Source organism: Camelina sativa, chromosome 19 (genome assembly GCF_030686135.1).
Source record: "Camelina sativa cultivar CO46 ecotype springtype chromosome 19, ASM3068613v1".
NCBI classification, from domain to species: domain Eukaryota; kingdom Viridiplantae; phylum Streptophyta; class Magnoliopsida; order Brassicales; family Brassicaceae; genus Camelina; species Camelina sativa.
In genome coordinates, this window is record NC_141898.1 from 19,880,391 (window position 1) to 19,901,976 (window position 21,586).

General features: G+C 39.9%; 3 non-coding genes and 1 pseudogene across 4 annotated transcripts; all 4 read right to left on the reverse strand.

The window, feature by feature from the left end:
* Window positions 1-3,764: 3,764 nt before the first annotated feature.
* On the reverse strand, window positions 3,765-3,871 carry LOC147920831 (small nucleolar RNA R71). Its single transcript, XR_015591820.1, has one exon. It is a non-coding gene; the product is annotated as a small nucleolar RNA R71 (small nucleolar RNA).
* A 2,109-nt stretch (window positions 3,872-5,980) lies between these two features.
* Window positions 5,981-6,087, reverse strand: LOC147920832 (small nucleolar RNA R71). The gene has a single exon (XR_015591866.1). It is a non-coding gene; the product is annotated as a small nucleolar RNA R71 (small nucleolar RNA).
* An 8,725-nt stretch (window positions 6,088-14,812) lies between these two features.
* LOC147920833 (small nucleolar RNA R71) lies at window positions 14,813-14,919 on the reverse strand. Its single transcript, XR_015591837.1, has one exon. It is a non-coding gene; the product is annotated as a small nucleolar RNA R71 (small nucleolar RNA).
* A 3,321-nt stretch (window positions 14,920-18,240) lies between these two features.
* LOC104766610 (frataxin, mitochondrial-like) lies at window positions 18,241-21,289 on the reverse strand (annotated as a pseudogene). Its single transcript, XR_015590630.1, has 5 exons — window positions 21,077-21,289; window positions 18,916-20,957; window positions 18,764-18,836; window positions 18,608-18,655; window positions 18,241-18,510 (listed from the first exon to the last, which is right to left on the reverse strand). The product of XR_015590630.1 is annotated as a frataxin, mitochondrial-like (transcript).
* Window positions 21,290-21,586: the final 297 nt, after the last annotated feature.

Below are 21,586 nucleotides of genomic sequence, written 5' to 3' on the forward strand. Positions count from 1 at the left end.
AATGCTTGCTTGTATAAGTTCTTTGCTTTGTGAGAACAAGTCTAGAAATATATGAGCTTGATTGTTTTTGCCATGAGAGTGGATTAACATGTTCTAGGAGATCATTGTCTAGAGATTAGCTCAAGTTGATTGAGATTTGTTGACCAAGTTAGATGACCTTAATCATTAGTCCAGCCCATGAATCCCTCCTCAAGACCTTCCTTGTCTATTGATTTCTTAGTCTAAATCATGTTGCTTGGTCGTTGTTTGATTTACTTTTGTCTTGCTCTGTTTTGTTTGCATTGCTCTGTTTCTCGCATTTGTCCGACTCGGCCCTGTACTCGATCGCACACTCGATCGAGTGCTTGCTCGAGCTCATCCCCAAAATTCTTGTTTATGCTTTGTGTTTGTCCTGTTTCAATTCCTGTTTCATTTTAGTTGCTTTTCTGTTATATTCATTTAGTTTCCTGTTCATTACTTGCCTTGCATTAGTTTATTACTTGCATTACTATAGTTTCTATTTCTGTGTCATTGCATTGTTGTTTAGATCATCCTGTTCTCTTTACTTTTAGCATCTAGTTTTATAAGCTTTTACATTCTGCATTTTACATTCATCATTAGGTTGTTAGTGACAAACATCCTTTACAATTGGCTCAACTTAGATAAATGTGCATCTCCTGATTGCTTGCATCTCACTCAGATTTGGATTGACACCCTTTATACTGCAACATCATAAAGGGAATTGAAACCCTTGCTTTCTACCCATTCATTCATATCTCATATCATTCACCAATCATCACCACCACAAGAAAGCAGAGTTCCAATTTGTCGTCGTTGCCACTTTTGAGTGTTTGTTTGTGACATTTAGGATCCACATAAGTCTAAGATTGAGTTTTGTATCTACTTTGTTCACTACTAATCTCGAATTCTTCCTCTGCTTGTCTGTGTTGCGTTTCAGGCACCACTCGACTTTCAACTCAACCACCACTCGACCGAGTGAGTAATCGAGTACGTGGTCGAGCCAAGTCCCGGATACAAATAGACCTCACTTCCCAGTCGACTCGACCATCAACTCGAGCCTGTGCTCGACCGAGTACATGTCCGAGTGGGCGATCGGGTTTGTTAATGCAAACAAGGTCTCAGGGTAATCACAATCTCCAAAGGCTTCTTGACAACATCAACAGGCTACCTAGAGGTTTAAGACATCAGAGAAGAAGAGTAGTGCAGGAACAAGAGGATCACGTAATCATGGAGCAACAAGATAACCATGATCAAAGAGCTAGACACATTGGTGCTGGGGATGCATGTAACACCCCCGAACCGTCCTATGACCACGCAGGCCACAGACAGCCACGGAACGCCACTATGGGAACTGCACCGAGGTGGTCCAGTCGAGGGACGGAAGCTGCAGACTTCCCGACCGGTCCTCTCTAGCACCATTCCGCCCGCGACTGAGACTACTTAGGCTTTGCAACCCTCGCAGCCTGGCGCGTTGTGTTGGCCCGGACAAGGCTAGTACCAGTCGAACTCACACAAAATAAATGAAACAACTTCAACACTTTCATTACTTAACGAAAAAGTTCACAAAACATTCATAACGTTTATGGTACCGGGCCTAGAGCCAAAAAGCGAAAACTTAGATTACAACAACAAAACACCTTGCAAAGGCAATACAAACTACACCGGCTGGCCTAACGTCCTGCACTCCCCTCTAAGGCTTTTTCCCCACTAATGTTACCTGCAAAACAAATTATGGAGTCTTGAGTGCTAAACACTCAGTGAGTTCGGAAACCTAACAAGAAACCAAACCCAACCCCAACCCCAGCAAGCAACACACAACATGCAAGCTATCTAACAACAACTACACGCAGCACTCAAATGCAACAAGTATACTATCAAAGTATACGCATGCGGAAGCTAACAACTCTTCTTCGTCTTCAAGGCCCTTCACTCCTTCAATCCACCATTTCATCGCTTCCTCACCTCATCTTTTCATCGCCTCCTCGCTTTGTTACTTCCCCCCATACCCGTGAACACCTATACTCACAGCCACAAAGGCACGCGAGCATAGAACATCACATGCGAGTCCCTCTCAACAGGCGCACTCGAATACACCATCGTGTATACTCGGCCCTAGGCTGCAATTCCGTCTCTCCGAGTCTTCGTAATCCGCACCGATTACGGCCTTGGGGAAGTCTTCTCCTGCACAACCTCACACACAACCAAACAAACCTGCAAGGCACACAAGCTACATGCAAGCTACAACAACTACATGCAATGCACACAAGCAAACATGCGACCACAAACAAGCAACATGCAAGGCACACAAGCCACATGCAACCAAAAACGAGCAACAAAGAGACTAGAAATAAATCTAGAGACTAAGTGCTAAACACAACCTCACACCAACATGCAAACAAGCAATAAATGAGACTTAACTTCCTAGAACTCAATCTAGAAAGAAAGAAACGAGTCTACCCAACAACCCACGAAAGCGCCTAGATTTATCACTTAAAATCCTAAGCAACTCACCTCTCATAAACGCTTAAGTCTATCCCGCAAAGACTTTAAAGAAAAACACCCCAAAACCCAACCTATCATGTGCCATATCACATGCATCGAAACTCACCTGGCTTGGCTGAGAAGAACAAAATCTAATCGGACTTCTAGCACGGACTGAACGCGATCAGCTCCTACGGCGGCACTTTGGCTAACAACTCGCGGAAGAGAACTTCTAAGGGAAGAACTCTCTCTCTCTCGCTCTCGCTCTAACTTCTCTTACTCTTCTCTTACACTCGCTCTTTCTTTAACTCTCACTCTCTAACTCTTTCTCTTTTTCTCTAAGGGAAAGAAATGACCGAAAATGGCTCCTAAGGCTCCTATTTATAGTGGTTTGGTGTGACTTTTGGCTGAGACAAGTGGCTGGACATGCGGCTCTCTCACCGCATGGCGAACAAATGGCGATCTTAGAAGCTTCTCCTTAGTGCATGTCGCTTAACACTTGCGCGATTTTAACCTTAACACTTGGCCACTAAATTCCCACTAACTCGCCTTCATTTGTTTACTCGCCCACTAACACCACTAACATCTCCTTGAATTGTTTAATCCTCCACTAACTCTTCTTGATTTAAATAATCTTAGTGGAAATTCCACTTAGATTAAAATAATCAACTTCTCTTAGTGGACTCCATTCCACCCTTAGTTCACGTTCGTTCACATCCTTAACCGCTCGGGGTTCGTCTGATACGCCCGTCCGTGCACTTACGTCCGGTACGGTACATGGTACATGGTACATGGTACCATCGGCCATCTCTTGATCCGTCCAGAATTTCTCGGACTTTCCTTAGGCAATCTTTCTGCTCTCCTTGCTGGCTTCCTTTCTTGGTCTTTTGGCCTTGAGTTTTTATTTTGAAATTTTATCCCTTGGCGAGGGTCACTACAATGCACCTAACACACATAACCAAAGAGCTGGTATTGTGCCTCCTGCTGTTGCTAATAATAATTATGAGATCAAGAGTGGATTGATCTCTATGATTCAAGCCAACATATTCCATGGGTTGCCAATGGAGGATCCCCTAGACCGCCTTGATGAGTTTGATAGGATTTGTGGACTCACTAAAATCAATGGTGTGAGTGAAGATGGCTTCAAGTTAAGGCTATTCCCATTTTCCCTTGGAGACAAAGCTCATCTCTGGGAGAAGACTCTTCCTACTGGAGCAATAACCACATGGGATGCTTGCAAGAAAGCTTTTCTAGCCAAGTTCTTCTCCAATGCAAGAACTGCTAGGTTGAGGAATGAGATTTCTGGTTTTGCTCAAAGGAATAATGAAACCTTTTGTGAGGCATGGGAGAGATTCAAAGGTTTCCAAACTCAATGTCCTCACCATGGTTTCAGCAATGAGTCCTTGCTCAGTACCTTGTATAGAGGAGTCCTACCTAAGATAAGAATGCTTCTTGATACATCCTCCAATGGAAATTTCCTCAACAAAAATGTGGAAGAAGGCTGGGAGTTGGTTGAAAATCTTGCTCATTCAGATGGGAACTATAATGAGGACTATGACAGAACAGTAAGGTTCACCTCCAGTGATCAAGAGGAAAAGTATAAGAAGGACTTGAAGGCAGTTAATGAGAAGTTGGACAAAATTCTCCTAAGCCAGCAAAAAGCCATTAATTTCATTGGTGAAGAAGAGGTTCCAGTTCAAGAAGGAGATGCAGAGTATGCTGAGTTGTGCTACATACAAAATCAAGGAGGATTCAAAGGTTACAACCAAGGAGGATTCAAGAACAACAATCTCTCCTATAGAAGCACTAATGTGGCCAATCCTCAAGATCAAGTCTACCCAACTCAACAACCTCAACAACCTCAACAGCAACACAACTATGTACCCAATCAGCAACATCAAGTGTTCCAGCCCCAATTGTGTCCCCCACCAGGGTTTCAAACTAACCAAGGCCAAGAACCAGATTTGAGAGCTATGATGCAACAAATGTTGATTGGGCAAGCCAATGGAAAGATGGAAGAGGCAAAGCAGTTTGCTGAGTTGAACCAGCGGTTAACATCCCAGTATAATGATCTCAACATGAAGTTTGAAGGTCTCAACTCTAGAGTGAAGTATATGGAGAGCAACCTTACTTCTACTTCAGCTCCTAAGCCTAACCAACTCCCTGGAAAAGCTGTTCAAAACCTAAGCGAGGTCAATGCTATGGCCATTCATGTCTATGAAGAAGAAGTCACTGAGGATAGTGAAATTCAAGCTGGGGAGGATTGGTCATTTCTTGAAGCCCAGAGTGAAGATTATGCAAAGCAAACTGAATCCGGCATTTCACTCGACCATGTGCTCGAACCAGCACTCGACCGAGTGTCAGCTCGAGTGGTCGATCGAATTGAAGGATCAGAAGCTGTCAAGCCTGCTAAGTACATTCCTCCTGCTTACAAATCGCCTCTACCATTCCCAGGACGTTTCAAGGCACAGAAGCTGAAGGAACTAAGGGAAATCATTGAGAGAAAGGAAATGATGGCTTTGCAACAAGAGGAAGTGAGGGCTTTGAAGGAAGAAGCTGTGATTGAGAAGAAGGAAGTGATGGCCATACAAGAAGTCATCATTGCTTACCAAGAAGAAGAGAGAGGACCTGCCTTGGAACAATATGATCCATATCCTCTCTATCAGGATTTTTTGCTTGAAATGTCAAAGAAGAGAGCCCATGCTCAAGACGAAAAGGACCTTGAAGAGCTTGAGGGAGTTATCATCCCAATTAAACTTGAGGATCCAGGACCATTCTATCTGCCTTGCTCACTTAGCTATCTTCACTACAACCAGTGCTTATGTGACTTGGAAGCATCTATTAGTGTGATGCCTTACTCTATAGCATAAAAGCTTGGGCACACTGAATTCAAGTCCACCAACCTTCACATATGCCTAGCTGATGGGTCAAACAAAGATGTGGTTGGTAGGTTGGAAAACATTCCAGTCAAGATAGGGAAGGCAAGGATTCATACAGATTTTGTGGTTCTAGAGATGGATAAGGAGCCTGAAGATCCTATCATTCTAGGGAGGCCATTCTTAGCCACTGTTGGAGCTGTTATAGATGTCAAAAACAAGAGGATCAAGTAATCATGGAGCAACAAGATAACCATGATCAAAGAGCTAGACACATTGGTGCTGGGAATGCACCAAACACACATAACCAAAGAGTGCCTCCTGCTGTTGCTAATAATAATTATGAGATCAAGAGTGGATTGATCTCTATGATTCAAGCCAACAAATTCCATGGGTTGCCAATGGAGGATCCCCTAGACCACCTTGATGAGTTTGATAGGATTTGTGGACTCATTAAAATCAATGGTGTGAGTGAAGATTGCTTCAAGTTAAGGCTATTCCCATTTTCCCTTGGAGACAAAGCTCATCTCTGGGAGAAGACTCTTCCTACTGGAGCAATAACCACATGGGATGCTTGCAAGAAAGCTTTTCTAGCCAAGTTCTTCTCCAATGCATGAACTGCTAGGTTGAGGAATGAGAATTCTGGTTTTGCTCAAAGGAATAATGAAACCTTTTGTGAGGCATGGAAGAGATTCAAAGGTTTCCAAACTCAATGTCCTCACCATGGTTTCAGAAATGAGTCCTTTCTCAGTACCTTGTATAGAGGAGTCCTACCTAAGATAAGAATGCTTCTTGATACAACCTCCAATGGAAATTTCCTTGCTCAGTACCAGTTTAGATAGTCATTGCTTGAACACCACCTCATCTTGTTACATAGTCACACAGCCAACCACCCCTACGCGACCAAGTAACAAGAGAGATGAGCTGGATTACTCCATTCCCGCTCCAGCCACGGACTACAAATGGGACCAGGCTAGATAAGTTCAAGTCGCGACGTGCTTCTCAAACCACTTCTTAAACTTTACCTTTATTTTCGCCTCTGGCTCCCAAGTCTGTTTCTCAACACCGTCACAGTCCCAAAGGACTCTCATCAAAGGAATCTTCATCTTCCGAAGATCTTTGCTCCTCCTCTCGAGAACCCTCACTGTTCTCGCCTCCAAATTCATGTTAGGCTGAAGATTTAAGAATCTTAGCCAACAACTGATCATCCTCGTGGAGACACTTCTACAATATCGACACATGGACCGGTAGCAACTCCAGCCTATATGCTACCGGTCCCACCCGTTCAATTACTCTAACGGACCCATAAAACTCAGACTCAACTTAGTCTCTGTCAATGACCTATTCGGACCTCGCAACATGGCTATCTTGAGGTACACTCTGTCTACCACCTAAATCTCAAGATCTCTCGTCCTCTCATCGGCATAACTCCTCTGCCGGTCCTGAGCTTCCTTCGCATCAAATAATGCTTCCATTTCTGTATTGAAAGAACTATTGCCATGAGTTCTCTTTCATAGACAGGTTTTAACTGTTCTCTGGCTGTTAAACCATGGCTGAACTATGCTATATGACTTTTTTCTTGCATTAACACCGCTCCCAATCCATAACCTGAAGCATCAGCATCTACACAAAACGTTTTCTCAAAATCTGGCAAAGCTAGTACCGGTGCTGTGGACATGGCCTTTTTTAAATGATCGAAAGCAACTCGAGCATCGCTGATATGTGTAGAATTTCACTTCAAATCTTTTACCTGAAAAGACTACACAACGACTGAAAGTGCACAGTTAATCAGTGTAGTATTTTAGGATCGATCCCACAGAGGGTAATAGCAAACACAAATTGAATTATAAGAGAAAGAACTATGGCTAAGACTAAAGAAGAGATTGGGGTTTTGGTTTTCCTAATAACTATTGCAAGAAAATAAAAGTAAATAAAAGCGGTTTAAAACTATAAGACTAAGGCGTTGGGCGTTTTGGGAGTTATCTCAGGGTTTTCAATGTTCTAAGCAATATTAAGTGTAAGATCTAACAAGTAAATACTAATTTTCGGTCTAGGTTCTCAACTACGAAACACTAATGAACTAACAAGCTATTCTCATAGAATGAAAGTCTAAACTCTTCACACTCTGTTACTCAACTTTCGCATGCAACGACGCATGTCAACCAGCTAGTTAAACAGGTTCGATACATTCACCAAACTTCGCAACTCAACTTACGTAGGTTATGAGCAAGGTTTCGGTATAACACTAGTTCGGAGAAGTAGGATAACGAGGTTAGCGCTCTCGTTCTCTAGATCAGTACTTGGTGATCAGTCCAAGCATAATCATTAAGATAAATATGTCCCAAAAGAACTCTGATATAAAACCGAAAATAAGATCTAACAACCTAATTGAAGCGAACCATGAATTCCCCTTGAATCACCCCATAAAACCCAACAAAGTAAACTACTCGCTCATGATGCAAAGAAACGACATTGATATTATATAGAACAGCATCAAAAACGAATCAATAAACAAAAGGGATTCAAAGGAAACTTCTCTATTTGTCACAAAAGTAACTTGATCCCAAAAGCAAAGTAAGAATGAAAAAACTAAGGAAGAGTACAGATTTGGTGTCTTCGGCGATGGCTTATAAGAGGAGGTGAGACAGGACGAGCTTCAACGGTGGTAGAGGAGTCTCTGGTCGTGTCTAGGTCGGCTGCTGGTGGTGTGGATGAAGAACTTAGAGGCACAAAGGAAGCACACCTCAAAACCCTAGGTGTTAAAAGTATTTATAGGGTAGAAACGTCTTCTCTTCTTAAGTGCAGGACAAGGAGCGGCGAATGAGGCTTCTGGACCGTGGAAGGGGCTTGGAATGGGCCGCAGTGGTGGTCGCTGGTCAGGCTTTGAAGGAAAGCCCATCGGCTGGTTGCTTCTCTTTATGTCGGTTTATAACACGTCTCAGTAAAGCGGGCATAACTTCCGGATGAATGAATGGATTGACTTGATTCCACTTCGAATAGAAAGATGACGCTTCCAGCTTTCCATAGACACCAAATAGAAATATTATGAGTTCTAGAAGCTCTTCAAAAGTTGCCCGTACTGTAAAGCTCTGAAACTTTCCTAAAACGTATTTTTCTTGTCTTTTGGTCCAAATTACTATAAAACCTGTTAAACCTTATTGAAACCTGAAATACTTGATAATAGACATTAAAACATTGAAATAAACTCTTCCTAAATGCATACTAAAACTATAGCTAAAATGGGTAAAATAATGATGTTATCAATCGTTACTCCATTCGAATTTGTCTTTGCGTAAAAGATCTGTGAGAGGACGTGCCAACACTCTGTATCCTTTAATGAACCTTCTATAATAGCCGGTCAAGCCCAGAAACCCACGTAGTTCCTTCACGTTTTTAGGAGTTAACTCGTCTATCATGGCTTTTTTTTTGATCGGATCAGTGGACACGCCTTTATCAGTGATAATGTGGCCAAGATATTCAATCTGGTTCTGACCAAACAAGCACTTCTTCTCATTTGCAAACAACTGACTGACTTGTAAGACCTTCATAACGATCATCAGATGCTCAATGTGCTCCTTAACACTAGTTGAATAGACTAAAATATCATCGAAGAATACCAAGATGAATTTTCGCAGGTATGGTCTAAACAATTCGTTCATCAAAGCTTGAAAAGTTGTTGGGGCATTAGTCAACCCAAATGGCATGATTAGAGATTCGTAATGTCCATCATGTGTCTTGAATGTTGTCTTCTCTATATCCTCCTCACGCATTCTAATCTGATGATATCCGGCTTTTAAGTCCAATTTAGAAAACACCCTTGCTCCATGAAGCTCATCCAGCAACTGGTCTATTATGGGAATAGGAAATTTATCAGGTATTGTTACTATGTTGAGTGCCCTGTGCATATGCATAATTTTTTTTCTTAGTAAGCATATGCATAATTTATTTTTTTGTTTGGGCTTATTGTATCAATCAAGACTTATCACCTGTTGTCGGCCGAGACATGCTCGACTTCCCTGAAAACCTCAATTTGTGTTGACCGACTCTTTCACATGGGGTTGATTGTGAGACCCAATCCAGGCCCACTAAGGGCCCAACAGTTTTGATCGTAAACCTACGTGCGCATGTGTACATATGTATACATCTCCCTCTACCTCCAGCCGCTTCTTTGCACAGCAAAGACAAAACCCTAAAGCATCAGATCTCCTTTGTTTCAATCCTTCATCGCCATCGTTAGTGATCAAAAGTTGACGTTGTGTTTCTATTTCCTTTCGGGATCACGTTAAGCGGAGAGAAGAGTTGGACGTCTTGTTTTCACCGTTTAACACCGGCTTCATTTATATATATGATCTATTCAATTGAATATGCCTCTATTGGTTACTGAGTTCGTAATTTATGACACCACAGTTGGTTTTAGTGAAGAAGAGAAATTCAGAAACATTGTCAAGTAGGGGTTTTGGTGATCCATGTCCCGTCGGATCTGAAGGACCCAAATCATGCCTCTGGTGTCGTTGGATAGATCATGTTGCAAGGAAGAAGTAGCAACTTTCAGTTATTTATTACGAGGTAAACTCCATCAGCAGTTAAAGTTACAAGTTGGTGAAAAATCATTGTTTTCTGAACCCAGAAATTAACTAAGTGTCAGAATCAGTTTGCAGTTTCGACCTGAGGTTTTGGTAGAAGAATTCCGGCGTTACCTAAGCACTTCAAGTCATTTCAACGGTTGTTACCGATAGAAGGACTGTTATGGAAGCCACCTGAGCCATCGTTACCACCGAAAAAGGTATACCTTAGCTTCTCGGACAAAAATCATCTGCTTCTGTCAAAAACCACGAACCCTAATCCGTGTTGAATTGTTTTGCTTCTGCTACAAGTTTCAGATTGTTGCTAGCTGCTTCAGCCTTTCTTTCCAGTTCTTGCCAGCTCAAAGTCAGATGAGGGTGGTATTTGCGGTTATGCAATACCCTCTTTCCTTATATATTCTTCGATAGTTGCTAAGTATAGGCTCGAGCATTGTCTTTGGGTGGTTTATAACTGGAATGTGTGATGTTAATGTTTAAGGATACATGATAAAACAAGTTAGCGAATTGCATAAGCATATGCATGAGAACGAGAATGAGAATGTTAGTGTGGGAGTAGTTGTGCCATGAGGGCGTTGCTCTGAGTGTGGGGATAGTTGTGCCATAAGGGCCTTGCTTTGAGTGTGATATTTAAGGTGCATGATTGCATGATAACGAGATAAAGAAGAGTATAAATAAGTATGTGTTGCATATCGTCGATGTGATGATTGTTGATGGTTAGACGTTTTGATTGAATGCTAAGTAATGGTTGTGTTTATGTTTGGAACGTGTTTACTGTATGACCGCTGGGCAGAGTTGATCTCCTCACTCAGTAAACTGGTTTACTCACCCCTTTCTCTTTTCCCTTCTTCAGGCCAGGAGAGAAATGTGAATAGCTACACAAGTTGGTATTTTCTTTTGGTGAATTTTGGGACTGGGGTGTTACATTGATCAACACTCGTTAGAGTCCTCGCGCCATCCTCGCATTGGTGTCGATCGACACCATCATTTTCCTCGAACCTCCAAGTTAGATCTCCTCCTCTATTCGCATCGATATGTCCATATTATGTCTCTCCTTAGCATGTATTCTTCATGCATTTAGTTAGGATAACTCATTATTCTGCATCATTTTCTAGTCTCTTCTATAATCTTTGCATGTTTAGGTAGTTCTTGCATCATCTTTTCATACATTGTGCATTTTGGAGTATTTCAGGTGTTTAGGAGATGTCCATACTGTTGAAACCAAATGGAGGCTGAGACACGTGACTAGACTGACGCACTCCCAAGAAAGACGATACGAGACTCGACCGACACTCCCGGGAGAGAAGCAATGTGACTCGACCGACATGCGACTTGGACGCGCTCCCAGGAAGAAGCACCAGCATCCCACTCGACCAACCACGCCATACATCCGACTTCTTCCACCTCTTTGATCGAGTCAAGTGAAGATTACTTTGGGATTTAGCTTTCGACGACTTCATCAAAGTTGTAGGGAATTAAGTCATATTTCTAATGTCGTTTATTTCAAGCCAATCAGAGGTGAAGTTCAATAGTTATCATCGTTTTAGTGGATGCATATTCACCCAGCTCGAGCCAACACCACTTCGTTCGAGCCATCTGTTCGAGCCGACCTTCGAGTCACTGCTCAGGCCAAAATTCGAGCCATCACTCAACCTCGCTTGAGCCAGCCTTCCCGCACATCACTCGATCTCACACGAGCCATCTCGATTGAGCCATTGGACGCACACCGACTTGATCACACATGTCAGGAAGAAATACGCTCCATCTGACACGCTTTAGGAGATTCCCAAACCGACTTTTTACCTTGTTGTTTTAAGTTTTAGGGCTTTACATGTGTTGACTATAAATAGATTTTGTTAAGTCTTTGCCGAGGACATCTCTTATCTCGTTTTTTTCTTAAGGTTTACCTAACCACATAAAACGTTCTTTGATTTTGTAATCTAGATATCTTTGAACTTATAGAGTATTTGCATTTGATTTCTTCTACAAATTTTTGAACCTAATTTTTATTTATCTCATGATTCTTGATTCAATGTTTTCTGAGATTGCATCCTTGATGATGATTTCTAGATCCGAGTAGTGTGATAGTTCTTGAGGATGGGATAGATTAGGTGGAGGATCTTAGTATGTAGGCTGGGTGTTTAAGTTTAGATTTGTGTGATTCCCTTCTGGACTAGAGTTAGAAATATTAGTTTCTCTCTGATCAATTGGAACTAGGTCTTAGACATTTCTGCACCCAAAAGGTGTTTGATGAAATGTCTGACCAACTAGTGCTAGAGACTTGCATTCGTAGGATAAGAGATTAGTTGTCTAGGGTGTTTGTTGACGTGAATGAACTGGTTCATCATGCCTGCTCGACCATGTTTCTCTAGCGATAGGTAGGTTTGGAAGTTGTTAAGTATGAGTAGCTTCTGCCAAGCGATTGGATTAGCTAAGCCGTGATGTTCATTGTTTAGGGATAGTTTGCTTGTGGCATGTTAAACACTCTGTAGACTAGGAGACTCCGCCGACATCAATTACTCCCATCCTTAAGACTTCTATCTTTCTGATTTTTATTGCATTCCTGCGATTGTTTCGGTTCTTGCTGTATGTTCATGCTAATATTTGTTTCTGATTTTACTCATGTTTACTTCTTCTCATGCATTCTCGTTTATAGTTCTGTAGCTCATTTCCGTTTTGCATTCTGATCATTCTAGGATTGTTAGACAAACATTCTTTTTAAATTGGCTTGACTTGTGATACTTCGATTGCTTCTTGAGTGATAGCATCATCCCAACTGGATTGACACCTTAAGTACTACAACTACATAAGCTAATTGAGACCTACTAGGAGACACAAACATCCTAGTATCAATTTGGCACTGTTGCCATTTGGGATTCGTTTTGCTACATTTAAGATTTCAAGTTTTGCAAGATTAAGTTCTGTTACACTTATCATTCTGAGTACTGACTTGTTTTGGTTGTCTGTTTGTTTGTATTGCATCTCAGGTACCTGTTGATAGCAACATTGCATGCACACCAGATCAAAAGGGCATCAGAATCTACTTCTTGCTATTGACGACATCGATCGGTTACAAAGTTCACGACAAACACAAAGTTCATGTTTACTCATATTAGCTATAGTTTTCATATGCATTTAGGAAGATTTTGTTGAGATTTCAAGTATAAAATGTCTATTATCAAGTATTTTAGATTTTAAGAAGGTTTTACAGGTTTTATAGCAAAAAGGACCAAAAGACAAAGAAAATACGTTTTAGGAAAGTTTCAGAGCTTTACAGTACGGGCAACTTTTGAAGAGCTTTCAGAACTCAAAATATATCATACGTGGTGTCTATGGAAAGCTGGAAGAGTCATAATTCTCCTCGAAGTAGAATCAAGTCAATCCATTCATTCATCCGGAAGTTATGCCTGATTTACCGAGACATGTTATAAAACAACGTAAAGAGAAGCAACCAGCCGATGGGCTTTCATTCAAGACCTGACCAGCGACCACCACTGCGGCCCAGTCCAAGCCTCCTCCACGGTCCAGAAGCCTCTTTCGCCGCCCCTTATCCTGCACTTAAGAAGAGAAGACGTTTCTACCCTTACAAAACCCTAACCTTAAACAAAACCCTATAAATACTCTTAAGACCTAGGGTTTTGAGGTGTGTTTCCTTTGTGCCTCTAAGTTCTTCATCCACGCCACCAGCAGCTGACCTAGAGAAGACCAGAGACTCCTCTACCGCCGTCGAAGCTCGTCCTCTCTCACCTCCTCTTAGAAGCCATCGTCGAAGACACCAAATCTCTACTCTTCCTTATTTCTTTCATTCTTACTTTGCTTTTGGGATCAAGTTACTTTTGTGACAAATAGAGAAGTTTCCTTTGAACCCCTTTTGTTGTTTGATTCGTTTTTGATGCTGTTCTATATAATATCAATGTCGTTTCTTTGCATCATGAGCGAGTAGTTTACTTTGTTGGTTTTTATGGCGTGATTCAAGGGGAATTCATGGTTCGCTTCAATTAGGTTGTTAGATCTTATTTTCGGTTTTATATTAGAGTTCTTTTGGGACATCTTTATCTTACTGCTTATGCTTGGATTGATCACCAAGTACTGATCTAGAGAACGGGAGCGCTAACCCCGTTATCCTACTTCTCCAAACTAGTGTTATACCGAAACCTTGCTCGTAACCTGCGTAAGTTGAGTTGCGAAGTTTGGTGAATGTATCGAACTTGTTTAACTAGCTGGTTGACATGCGTCGTTGCCTGCGAAAGTTGAGTAACGGAGTGTGAAGACTTTAGACTTTCATTCTATGAGAATAGCTTGTTAGTTCATTAGTATTTCTTAGTTGAGAACCTTGACCGAAAATTAGTATTTACTTGTTAGATCTTACACTTAATATTGCTTTGAACCATGAAAACCCTAAGATGACTCCCAAAACGCCCAACGCCTTAGTCTTATAGTTTTAAACCGCTTTTATTTTCTTGCAATAGTTATTAGGAAAACCAAAACCCCAATCTCTTCTTTAGTCTTAGCCATAGTTCTTTCTCTTATAATTCAATTTTTGTTTGCTATTACTCTCTGTGGGATCGATCCTAAAATACTATAACTGATTAACTGTGCACTTTCAGTCGTTGTGTAGTCTTTTCAGATAAAAGATTTGAAGTGAAATTCTACACACATCAATCCACTCGACCACTTGGACGAGTTCGACCATCTATGCAGTCTCACAAACATCAACGGGGTGAGTGAGGATGGTTACAAGTTGCGCCTCTTCCCATTCTCCCTAGGAGATAAAGCTCATCAATGGGAGAAAATATTCCCAAGGGATCAATCACCACCTGGGACGACTGCAAGAAGGATTTCTTGGCCAAGTTCTTCTCCAACGCTAGAACAGCACATCTTAGGAATGACATCTCTGGTTTTGCTCAGAAGAACTCAGAATCATTCTGTGAAGCCTGGGAGTGTTTCAAGGGTTACCAGAGCCAATGTCCACATCACGGATTCAGCAACGAGTCATTGTTGAGAACTCTCTACTGTGGTGTGCTACCAAAGATACGTATGCTGCTTGACACTGCTTCAAATGGAAACTTCCTGGACAAGGACGTCTATGAAGGATGGGAATTTGTTGAAAACCTGGCCCAGTCTTATGGCAATTACAATGAAGACTATGATCGCAAAATTAGAGGCGACACAGGTTTTGAGGAGAAGTACAAGAAGGACCTCAAGAATGTCAATGATAAGGTTGACCGCATCTTGCTCAGTCAGCAGAAGACTGTCTACTTCATATCTGAGGATGACCCTTTCCAAGCTCACACATATATGATTCGCTTGTCTTTGTCAAAAGAGCCAAATACAGATTTTAGAGCAGTCATGAGGTGCATAAGAGAAACTAAAAAGAACGTAGGAGACAAAAGATTTAAGCCACCCAATTTGGATCAAGGTGAGTACCAAGATGTCAACAGCTTCATTCTGATCCAAGAAAAACCCCCAGATCCACTTGCATTAATCATGATGAGCATCAATCATACCCAAAACATTATCCAGCTAAGTAATTCCTTAACCCAATTTGTTTCTCATGATTCTAGAGCTTTGATTATCAGTTTTTTACATTCAGAAAACCATGGAAAAAGGTTAGGTTTATTTAAAAAAAATCTGAACATGACAAGGATAGTGATTTGTACCAAGCTCAGAATTGTACCATGACTATAATGACGCACTTGATCTTTGCCAAAGGTATTGAAAATTTTGCAGGTACAAAAGAGGAGCCCCCAGATTTAGCAGTTCTTTCGTCCAAAATCTTTGCAAGAACCGGAATTGGAGATATTTTGATGCATGATCATAAATCTATTGGTTGTTTTAGGATGATCTTTGAGGTTAGAGAACAACTAATGGTACACTTGATGACTAAACAATTTCCAGCTAAAAAGGAGTCAAAACTAATGCGAAAGATCGATGGACCATTCACAGTGCTCAAAAGGATCAACAACAATGCCTACCAACTCGACCTCCAAGGTAAGTACAAAGTTATTGGCAATTTCAATTTTTATGATCTTCTTTCTTATTTTACAGATAATTCGGATTTGAGGTCAAATCCTTTTCAAGTGGGAGAGGATGATGAGATCATGGCCAGCTCAACCAAACCACACGAACCTGAGGACCAGCTTATAGCCAAGGAGCAGCTAGTAGCCGAGGACTACTTAGGGAGCTGGACAAGAAGCAAGAAGACATGGCTCAAACCACCTTAATGATGATCACAACTCAGGGTGTTCGATGAAGGGATAAGTGTTGCTTATGCACTATTTTTCCCTATGTCAAGTTTTGTCCCATTGGGTTTTCTTGACAAGGTTTTTAATGAGGCTTAAGTGACACTTTCAAGCCCCCTTTGTCACCCCATTTTGTGGTCCAAGTCCCATCTCTTTGCCTTGGCCTATTTTCTATTTCTCTCTTGTTCAAATTTTGCATTTATTACTTTTGTATCTTCCTAGGCATTGTGCATGAGCTTGACCTTGTTAATGCTCTTGTATGATTTCCTAGACCTTTATTTCTCCCTTCTCTCCTCTTCTCCTTCATCTCCCTTCTCCTATAAAAAGACAATGTATTTCTCATTTGCTACTCATCAAACATTTAAATCAAAAACCTTCTTTTTACTTGTTTGATCTGAGAAGTGTGTAGTATCTTCTCAACTTGTTTACTTCTTAGTGTGTCATATCTAAGTTGCAATCAAGCATGTAGTCTAAGATATCTCCATCTCTCTTAGAAGTACACTTCATTCTTCCCCTTCAATCCGCGACAATTCCACCTCTTCACCTTCATCGCCTTTCATTTATCATTTTCGCTGCATCGCTGAAGTTCAATCCATTGTTCATCATCATTTCATCCTTCCCACTTCAAAACCTTGCAAAGTGTGTCCTAGGGCATAGATCCTCATCCATGAGTCTATCAATTTGGAAATTTTTGAGTCTGAGTAGCTTTTGCCAAGAGATTGGATTAGCTAAGTCGTGATGTTCATTGTTTAGTGATAGTTTGCTTCTGGCATGTTAAACACTCTGTAGACTAGGAGACTCCGCCGACATCAATTACTCTCATCCTTAAGACTTCTATATTTCTGATTTTTATTGCATTCTTGAGACTGTTTCGGTTCTTGCTGTTAGGTTCATGCTTAGATTGTTTCTGCTTTTACTCATGTTTACTTCTTCTCATGAATTCTCGTTTATAGTTCTGTAGCTCATTTCCGTTTTGCATTCTGATCATTCTAGGATTGTTAGTCAAACACACTTTTTAAATTGGTTTGACTTGTGATACTTTGATTGCATCTTGAGTGATAGCATCATCCCAACTGGATTGACACCTTAAGTACTACAACTACATAAGGTTAATTGAGATCTACTAGGAGACACAAAATTCCTAGTATCACTCACCAAGCTCAACCAAGATTCACACAAGAATCTCACGAAGCCACATGAACCACGAAATCAAGCAAACAAGGAAAGGAACCAATCATATAACTCATAGACAACAAAATCAGAGAATCCCAAGCTTAGATAATCCATGGTCATGCATTCATATTTCAAACAAGAAGATTCTGATTCAAAACCCATGAAAATAGTCCCACAGCAAATTTCTCCTACATCCTTAGCCTCAAATCTCCACTAACTCTCAAAAACAGTAAGGTTCTTCACCGAACATACATCAAACTAGCAGAAAACTATTCTCTCTCTCTGGAAAGCTGAAAAGCGGAAAAACTATTCCCTTTTAAAATCTGACCTTATGGTTGTTCCTAAAACCAAACCACCTCAATCGATGATTTAAGCTAATCCTATTGAACCAGAAATTGTTGGTGTTGACCGACATCCGCAGTGTCGATCGACAACCATCCTAAAACCAAAGAAATTGGTTCACGTATGTTATACTGATAAAGGACATCTCAACCATCACTACAAGAAAACATGGAATTGCCGACTACAAAAACAGTCACTATACATTCGCAAACTACTTAGTAACGATTGATTGGCGACTGACATGCGTAGTCGGTAAACAGTGCGTCACTAAAATAATCAGTCGCTAAACATTCGACACGGAGCTACTAATTGGCGACTGAAAATTGTGGTCATTCTTCCCTCGCCAAACAGTCGCTAAATTTAGCAACTGAATTGCAACGCTTTAGCGATCGATCTGGTTACTCTTTTGCGACTGTTTTGGTTACTGTTTTGTGTACGTTTCGGTGACTGTTTAATGACTGTTTAATTATCATGTTTTTAAAAAAATTCTGGTAAAAATGAATAATTTGATTTTGTAATACAAAAACTGATTATGAAAACTATAACTAAAACATAACAAACATGAAATTAAACAAAGACAAAGTTTAACTTTACATCCAACATAAGTTCCAAAAAACATCCAAGAGTACAAGTCACAAATATTACAAAAGTTTTCATAAACATGAGGGAAGGAGGGATAGTGAAGGAACCTAACTTTGAACATCAGCAGCGAAATTCCATTTAGACATCTAAAGTTAGCAATAAGCAGGCAACAAGCAGACATCGATATTCCACATATGTGCCTAACGATCCATGCTTAAGGGTGAGAACTTCGTTCTGTTGGAAAACATCAAAAGAACTGACTTAATAAGCACAAATGGATATCGAAACTAGGAACAAGATCTTAAAGACTTAAAAAGAGTTTATCTTTTACCCCATAGTCAATGTCGAAACCATCAATCTGAACATCATCACCATAATCCTGAACATGAATCATGTAAGTATCAACATAGTATAACCTACTGCAATCTCAAGTAACACAAGGAACCCTAGAGATAATTAAAAAAAGGCTTCACCTTTACTTAAATACCTCAATTTTTGCAAGAAGGTCGTTTATAGTTAAGTTGGCTAATTTGTGAAACTCATCCTCCTACAAAACCGAACTGTTTTCTTCTTCCCGTTTGTTTCAAAATTTTCATGAAATTAACGAAATCAGATAACAACAAATGAGGATTAAAGTACCTGTAATCGACAGAAGCAGGACCTTGAGAAGAGGAGAAACTTCTTGTAGTTAAAGAATCATTGCGGATTCGAGATCCCATTAGCCAGAAGGATTCCACCGGTTCTAAGGACTCTTGAACCAAATTGCTTGTATACCTTACGCCATTGCTACGGAGAAGGGTTGGAGAAAGCTTGAGAAACCTCGGCAATTTACTTAGAAACCTTGAAGTTGTAGCCATGGCTGCTTCTGTCTAAATTCTGTCGATTTGGGCCTAATAATGGGTTTAGGGTTTTCTCGATTGATACAAGGACGGGGATGAAGATTTAGGATTTTCTCGATTGAGAGTAATTGTGATCTAGGGTTTTCTCGGCGGATGAAAAGAAATGAGGGATTAGGGTATCTCGGGGATGAGGATGAGATCGATTTGGGTTTTCGCCGTTTTGTTACGGCCCAAATTTGGTTTAAGGCCCAAATTAAATATATCAGTCGCTAATGAGTAGCTGTTTAGTCGTAATGTTTTGCGACTGTCAAATTGGTCTCGAAATTAGTCGCAAATTGACGACTAAACTGCAACATTATGCATCAATCTCGAATTAGCATCTACTAGACGACTGTTTTATTTTAGTAGTCATTCAGTAGCAAAACAATCGCAATGCAGTCGCTAGCTTTTCAAGTCGCAACTTGCAGTCGGCAATTATATGTTTTCTTATAGTGCATTAAAACAAATGAATTATTTTGCAAAAATATGGCATTTCAATTAACTATAGTTCTTTAACTGCTTTATGGACGGGATGGACCTGTATGTGCACTTATATACTAAGCCTTCTAATATGTATGCATTTTTTCATAAAACCATTTCGGTGATTTCAAAGGCACCGTTTCTGCGTACCTATTTCTGATTGCATGCAGTTTAGATATATATAAAGTGAAAGATTCATGTTAAAAAATTGAAGTATTTTTGGATTGTCTTTAAAATGATTCCTGGAGCATTAGAATCCGTATATATAAAAAGTCAACCAGTTACCAAAAGCTTACAGCTTTGTGATCGTAAGTAATCGATCAAAGCAAAGATCGCTTAACTTTATGTGAAAATAATAATAAAAGAAGAGAGAGTCCGGGGAAGAAGGGTAGACAAAGAGACCTCTGTCCCGGCAAAGACGGGCTGTAACCTTCTTTTCCTAATACATTGACCCCACCACCCACATGCCTCCATGTTCTCTTTTTTCTCGTCCCAACATTTATTTTGTTCATTTGTTTTTTTTGTTAAAGGGTTTTTATTTTGTTCATTTGTTCATATTTTTTTCTTTCTTTAACGTAAAACTAAACCTTAACATTACTGATAAAGAAAACAATTGGTCGTTAAACTCTTAAAAAAATTTAATGAAGACATGAAGAATATTTATACTAATATCTGTAAATAATTATTCATATGGAAGTGTTTATATTTATATATATATTAAAATGTGAAAATGAATGGTGATAATTATTAAGAATTAGTAAATGACAAACCAAACTACATGAATTCTTAGCTCTGAAGTTTTATCTTTAGTGAAATGAAAAATAATGCTGATATGATTTCTCATGTTTTACAGTTTTGAAGTTACTTAATTTATTTGAAAACCAAAAGAAAAAAAAAACAATCATAGCACCTATGTATCCGATTCACAAGTTGTATCAGGGAAGAGATCTTTTTCTAAAAAAGGATTGTATTTTGACCAAACAATATGTCCTAATAATGCCATCTTCAGATTGAGTGACTTGTCCTCAAGAAACAAAATCACAAAATCAAATTTGAAGAAACAAGACAATTAAAATACACCAGATTAGTTTCTAAAATGTCAAAATATCATCTGGATGTGTATGCCCAAAACCTTGTTTGAAGCGTTTAATATATTTATTTGGTGTTCAAAAGAAAAAGAAAAAACGAAGTTTAACTATTACTAACCAACACACAAAAAGAAATGCACGTAGAACCTTACAAGATGTTATGGCAAAGACGAATCGGGGATACATTGGAAAGATAATGAAGAAAAAAGGCTTCGACATGGACCACCGGCAAAACCTGTGATCAATAGCAAAGCCACCATAACCTTTCTACAATGATATAAATAAATTTCTCCGAATATTCAGTAAAAAGCACATTTGTCAATAATTGAAGCGCATGTTTAATTTCTTGCTCACCTTACTGGCTTTCATGGAGATGAAGATCCTGCAAGACAAGTTCATCCCCTAGATCATTAACACAACTGTAAGATTTAATGATAAATCTATTTAATAGGAGAAGTATGTGTGCGCAAAAAAAAAGGAGCAGTATGTGTGCTGGTTTGTGTTGTGCCACATGTACTTTATCCTGTAAAAATTATTTCGTATCATTTCGCTTAACGTTCGCTTTCTAGGGGTGACTCTAGGGGTACAAAAGATTTAATAACTAGATGGATAAAGTCACATTTTGTTTGGGTCATGGACACCAGTTGGCGAAATCATGCATGCTACTTAATACAAATTTCATCCAGCCACTAATTGCTTGATTAGTTATAATCTTCAACGCACACATATCTACATTGAAGAGTTTTTCTACAACAGATATTGTCAATTTTGCATAACGATATATTTTCAGTCTACAATTTCCTTGCTATAAGTTCACATAATCATACCAATATCAATTGATTTTAATCAGTATTATAATATTAT